Raw genomic sequence first — 7,548 nt, forward strand, 5'->3', positions numbered from 1 at the left:
TTGCCAAAAGCTCGCCTACTTGAGATTTAGTATTCGATAGATATAGATTCGGCTTAAAGATAGCCCCCTCCCACCTGAACCACTCACGTAATTAATAGGCGCCCCCTAAGGTATCTAATAATAATGGATTACTGAGACCCTTTAGTAGCATGATACTAAGGTTATAATGATGGGTAACTGAATAACTGCCATAGAGCACTAAAGTGGAACATGTATAACAGGTGCCTATTAATTTAACTAAAGTTCAACATTATTTATATTACTTATCAAGCGCAACGGCAAATCTCCGTTTGTAATATGAATTGTCATAACCATTAATATAACTAAATTAATGTTGTATTCAGCGACAACGTCTGCAAACGACACTATAATGCCTAGAAATAAAGGAAAAGTTTACTGTCAAAACACCCGACTCCGGGAGGCCAGGCTAATAAATAGCAGACTATATTCGCCAATAAATAGATACATGAGTTAGTTACCCGTTTAAAAATGTTAAACATAGTTTGGCGAGCCATTTCCGTCAGTAGCAAAGGGCGATTTATTAAAAAAATGTAGGCGCGAAAGGTCAAACTAAATTTGAATTTCGTACCTTTTCTATTAACAGGGTTGGTTTGTCAGACTATATATCTCATAATTTCCTAATGAAGTTACCTATTTTATGAGTAAATATAAATTCATACTAATTAATTGGTCACTATTTCTTTTTTGAAAAGCTTGTAATTAATGCAACTGCCAACAATTACCATAAACAGCATGATCGTAACCGCCATAGCGCACTGACTCGGAACTGCACTTGTTACGGAACAAGTTCACTTGTTCCGACTTGTTCCGTTGTGCCGCCGCATTGTTGTCGGCCATCTTTGTAACGGCTGACAGGTTGATGTACTCGTAAATGTCGTCTAATTAAATTGGTGATACGTTAATTTTAATAAACATTGTGAAATTTATACAAAGTTAAAAGGTAGTAACAACAAAAATAAGGAGGACTAACATATTAATGACAGGTTTTTAAGCTATTCTATGACATTTGAATACGATATTGTGCCGTAGTTACCGTTGATGTTAGTGGTAGACTTTTCAGCTCGTACATAATATATTTGCGGTTTCTGGGTAGCGAAAGTTTTAGGAATCATTTTTAGAAACATCACAATCTATCAATGTAAGTTACTCGTACACACAACACAAGTCGTACTTACATAAAAGGACCATTTTTAAGAATTCGGCTGTTTAATTTTTCATTTCCGAGTCCTCGCCCCTCAACAAAATCGACTTTTCCTGACCTTTCGACTATTAATCTACCAGCAAACCCGGTAAAAAATCAAACCCCCATTAAGCTCGAATTAATTTACCTTCCAGTCTTCCGCGTCAGAAAAAAGGAACACGTGGTCACTACCGTTCACTTACTCGGCGAATTATGCGTACTACGGCAGGTGGGTGGTGTGGGAACAGGGGGTAGCGAGCTGTTCCCACGGCGTCATTCAGCGGGGCACACCTGCTTGCGCCCTTAACGGGGAGCATGCACACGCCGACACGCGCACTCGCGTGTGTGTGAGGATGAGCTGAAATCGGAAGATGTTAACGTTAAGTGTGGACATTGATGTTTCCTAACTATTTAACACAATGCATAATTAATTGTTAGGTCAATTTAGATATTGTTATGTATCAAAAAGGGGGCACGCATACCTACGCTGCCACGTGGTGCATGTGTGCGCGCGATGAGCTGATATCGGAAGGAGTGTTCGGGAGCTATCATTTACTTTGGCTATCAAATGATACAGGGAACTTAACGGTAGCTCTGCCACCAAAAAAATTATGGTTCTTCATTTATGTGGCAGAAATTCTGATCTTTTCAGTAGGATATTAATAGAAGCCTATCCTCGCATCGCATATGATACCTGTGCCTATGCGCGTTTTTTTATGTGTAGTGACAGTCCGGTCAGGTTAGGTCTTTGATGAAAGGTCGTGATGTGTATAAGCCAGTTATGATACTTATGATATACCACAGGACTTGACTGATCGCTCTAATATAATACCTACTAGTACAAGACTGCATAGGTAAAGTTGAACCAAGAAAATCACACTAATACCAAAACAAGTGCAAATATTTGGAACAATAGATAACCTAGAATCGTAATCACGGTTGTGGACAGTTCCAGTCAACTCGACTCTGATTACACCCACCAGAATGTGCGCTAGATTTATTCATACCATGTTAATTTTATGATAACGATACGCCTGTTACATTTCGCTCGGCTTTTCTATTTACGAGACTACATTTATTACCCGCATCCTCGGGGTTTTAATTAGATAGGTATTTTATACAGCAGTATTATCGACAATCGCTTTCAATATCGATTAACTGGTGAGATTTATCGATACACTGGCACCTACATGAATTAAAAAAGGTAATTATGAATAATACTGAAATAAAACGGCAACGTGTAAAGGCTTTATAAGGTGTTATGGTACAATTTCCCCAGTCATTTTGATTTTTGTATGTGGGTAGTTAGATATACCTGGGCACGTAATTAAACTCACTGCACATCAGTTACTCCGTGAAGATGGCGTGTTATCTCGCCAAAACAAATTTACATGGTAAACACCTCTTTTTCAATAGTAACGTGGGTATTTGTGCTAAGTAATCTAAAAGAAAAGTGGCTATCTCAGTTCACTCAGTGAGTGTGGCAAATAATTGAAAAACATAAGGAGTTATATTAAATGATTTGGTTAATATTCAATTTTTAATCTTAACATTTTGGTTTTAGTATATCCGATCCATATCGTTACGTTATCGTTATCTAGACCTAATATTATTCGTATTCTAAAGTTCGAATCGGGCCGTTACTTTACCAAATAAAATCACGAAAACATGTCTAATTTTCATTCGAATTTGAAGAGAAATAAATCAATTGTGACATATTCAATAACTATTATTCAGAATCAAAACAAACTGGATAAATTTATACAAATAGGTACCGTACTTATTTATGCACGGTGTCAGTATAAACTAATCAATATACATTAGGTCTTCCTGTTGGGAACGCATAGTAATGGAGTCTGTTGACTCTAGGTTGTTAAAGGAAATGATTATTGAATGAATACATCGACATTCCAGGTGTTATTGATTCATCGCTACTTTATATCAAAGGATTACTGTCGCATAAATTAACGTTATCGGGAAATACAAACAGATTAGAACTATCAATGAAAGCTAAGTTTAGAATCCGTGCTTAAGCTTGGTTTGACTATGTGTACTATAATTTAGAGATAAGTACATGATGACTTAGGCAGGAAAAAGTACCTACTTTCTTCTTCAAACCTCGTTTACTCCTAAGTACAGAAAAATAAAGTTTCTTTAAACACTGTTTAGGGTTGATAATTATAAAATGAACTATGATACCTACTATAACTATGACCGAAATTTTAAAAAGTACCGTTTAATCATTGTCAAATATTTAATAACCCAACCCTCGACAATCAAATATGTTAAGTAATGAAAACAATTGAACGCGACCCCCGCTGACCGCCCGCGTGCGCGCGCGCAGGGCCCGCATGCGTTGGAATGTCATTGTCGCGTGGCGTGCCGTGCGTGATTGTTTTATTGACAACCCTAAATGTACAATTATTTATACGTGGGGTCGAGACTCGGGTCCCTATAAGGGTCACGCACTTTAGGATTTAGCAAAATGGGTAATGATTTTTGAAATGAGCAAAATGGGATCAAATGCAGAAGGCGGTAGTCTTGGACATGCGGCCCTAACCACAGGCAGCGTGGGCGCGGCCTCGCTGCTCTCAGCAGCACCCTAGATTAGTTATATATTAGGTATAAAGAATGTTTATCTGTATTTTATATTATTTCTGTATTATTAGTTTGTTTTTATTTTTATATTTAGTATATTGAATTATACCTATCAGCATACCAATTAATACAAGTAGTGATATAATCCAGTTTGAAAATAAATAAATATTTGGTGACAGATCGACCTAGCTTCAAACTAAGCACTAGGCTTGTAGTATGGGTACTAGGACTAGGTGACGAAATAAATACTAGATAAATTGATAATTAAAGACTTAAATAACATCCATAACTCAAGAACAATTTTTCGAGATAAACACACGCTTAATGCCCTTACCGGGATTTGAACCCGGAAAAACTAGACAACAAATTTTATACTTCGTTTTGTTAGCTTGACGTGTCTTTTTATTGAACTCCATCCAAATCAAAAAAAATCAAATCAATATTTAGTTTTGATGATTCAGAATGTCCGAAAAAGGAAAAAAGTAATATGTAGAATCCTAAACAGACAATAAATAAATAACTCCATATGAACTGTCGACCGAAAATCCTTTTAAACCAAGTCAACAATACAGGAGTGTGTTAGGCGTGTGTACAGCACGTTCCGCGCACACAAACATGCAACACGCACACACGCAGTCGAGTGCACTCAAAAGAGTAGTTTGATACGTTAACGTACACATTATACAAAGTCCCATTTGTTGTAACCCTACCCACTCTGGGGACGGGGCAAAAAAGTGAAGATTTTCTTTCTTTTTTCAAAGGCAAGGCTGCACGTGGTCGATTTGTGGTCTAGGTTTTTTTCTTTTGATGAAAGTATTATGTTGTGAAAAATTCTCTGGCGTTGGTGTCGGTTACGACGGCTTTCGATGCCAGTATAGGTTTGAACTGATGAGTTGAATCTTAATCAGCCGGTTCAACTGGTTACGTATTAACAACAAATTCGTTGTTTGAACGAATAATGTCACATATAATGTACATTATAGGAGCATATGTTTCGTTTTTCTTCTTGGGATAAGAATTATTTATCCGTCGATAAGACGCCACACGCAGCGTGATGAATCGTATCCGCTAGTAAATCAAATTGCATTTCAGCGGTAGATTTCCTTCTAGACATAATCCCTTGGTTTCATCATATATGCAACTAACAGGATTTGTCTTAACAAACATTAATTCATCTGTCCAGGTAAGGTACCTGTAAGGTAACGTTGCTTAAAATATTTTCTTATAAGATATTTCAACTCTAGTAAGAATTCCTAAGACAAATACCAAAACCAATTGGTATTAATCTCGAAGCACTAAAATACATATGATTGTTCGATTAGTTGTGTCAAAATACTTTCCCACGATTCTTTTAACGTCGCTGAATTAATTGTTTCAGAGAATGACCATAAAAATAAACTTAATGCCATCTGACTCGATAACTAACAAGATTTTGTCAATTAGGCATTTAACGAAGACCGTATTTTTTGGAAAAAAGCGTCATCTTAACGTTCTTAATTAGGCCGGTCTTGTGAGATCAGATACGACTGCAGTAAATTGCTTCGTACAGATACTGTTAATTTGATCGTTTAAAGCACCATTAGGTGTCAGTCTATTTGGAGCAAAAATATTTTGCTGGAGTATACAAACTAAACGTTCAATCTACTTATTATAAAACTGCACAAGTTGGTATTCGTGACTTATATGAAAAGGCTTTTGTAAAAGGTAATATTTTATCCCAAAATCGAGCAGACTTTAGTCATTGTAAATTATTTTTAAAACATTTATATTTCTTAACTTAAAGCAATATTTAAGTATATACTATACATAATGGATATATACAGAGGATCACTAAAACTAGCGTAAATTTAAAATAGGCCCTTGAAGCATTGTACCAAGGATGCTGGCAGCATTTCCTCGTTGTATCGCAATACTGATACGCTGTGCGAGGAAGCCGGCCAGCTCTTCGGTCACCAGTTACGTTAGTTATGTATGAAATCGAAAACAAACACCAAGGTGATAGCTAAAATTAGAAAGGTGACTTAAAGATTTTTATTAAAGAAACCTAGAAGTCACCGACAGGACAGATCCCTATTCCTATTGATAAACCACTCTTACTACTACTACTACTATGCTGCTAGACTTAAATCGACCGGGATATAAATCGTGACTACCTTTTATATTGTTTTCGAGCTCCCGATATTTCGACGCAGTTACATGCACCCGTGAACAAGATGCATGTAACTGCGTCGAAATATCTGTTTGTATCCCGGTCGATTTAAGTCTAGTAAAACTAACCGCGAATCATTCAAAACTGTTACTATTCTGCTACTTACTACTACTATTAGTGCTTTTGCTACTATTAAACCACAAAACCATTTACGATGAAATTAGCTATGGATCGAGATAGATATAGTTTGAGACCCAGGGAAGGACAGGATAGTTTTTACCAATCATCACTAAGGAAGAGCGGTGTTCCTTAACACAGGTATTTCTATACTTAAAAAGGGACACCAACCTGTATTTTGTTAAATATGCTTGTTACAGATGTAAGAAATAATTTGTTTATTATTTATTTCAAATACGAAACACGTGATCTCGTAAATAGTAAGTGTATTGGCTAACAAAATACGAGATCACGTGGTTTATGAAAACGGCTGATTGTGACGTCACGTCCGATCGAGGTGGTGCTATTTTCGCCAGGTATAAAATACCTGGACAACTGAGGATCGGGGTCTTTTGCGGTTGAGCTGTGAAGCCGTTCACTAGTTATTAAAATAAGTGCTAAATTGTAAAATATCATTTATTAATAATAATGTAATTAACATTTTGAGGTGAATTATTTGAACATAAATAATAAAACCTTGTAACTGAATTTCTGGTGTTCTACTTTTACCTGATATCTATTATCAGAAGTGGGATACATGAAGTACATACACGTACATACACATGAAACATGACGGGACGGAGTAATAAAAACAAACCAAGTCGGACGTCTCGTTCGAGGGAGCGACGTTCACGCTATAAGGATACATTGCGCGGTACATCCAGACGAAGGACGAGTCGGCGAGACCGTAGTACGAGTAGCAGAGAGCGATCCACGGAGTCTACGAAAAGCCACCATGGTGGGAAGCGGAGGTCACGATCGACGCAGCGCAGGTCGCCATCGAAACGACGGCGGGTCGAACGTCATCGTGAGAGCTTGGTACGAGAGCGGTCTCCGCGTGCTTCGAATTCTAAGCGACAGGGTTACACACCAGCACGAGAAATACAACAGCAAGAATCGATCACGGAACCAATGAAAAGATTAAGAGATGCTGAGCTGGCGAATGAAACGGATGCAGCGTCTGCACAGCGAAAACGAGATGAGGGAGTGGCGGAGCAGCCGGTTTTGGAGCCAGGAGAGAGACAGGAGACTGCCTCAGCAGCTTCGCGAGAAAATATTGAGGTACCGATGTTAACTTCTAGTTTGACTGACGTTGCTATGTTTTTTCAAAATTTGTTGAAGTCTAACACACATAAAATGTCATATGATAAAAATATAATACCAAATTTCGATCCTGCACAAAAGAATCAAAAGATAGAAAATTGGATAGCCAAAGTAAATGAGTGTGCTAAAATTTATAGTTGGACGGATGAACAAACTTCTCATTTCGCGTTACCTAAGTTAGCCGGTTATGCTAAGAAGTGGTACGAAGGGTTGCAGTCTATTCTTATGACGTGGTCAGAATGGCAGGAACGATTGACTAGAGCGTTTCCCTCAGAAACAA

The sequence above is a fragment of the Cydia pomonella genome, chromosome 16 (assembly GCF_033807575.1).
Source record: "Cydia pomonella isolate Wapato2018A chromosome 16, ilCydPomo1, whole genome shotgun sequence".
Classification (NCBI taxonomy): Eukaryota; Metazoa; Arthropoda; class Insecta; order Lepidoptera; family Tortricidae; genus Cydia; species Cydia pomonella.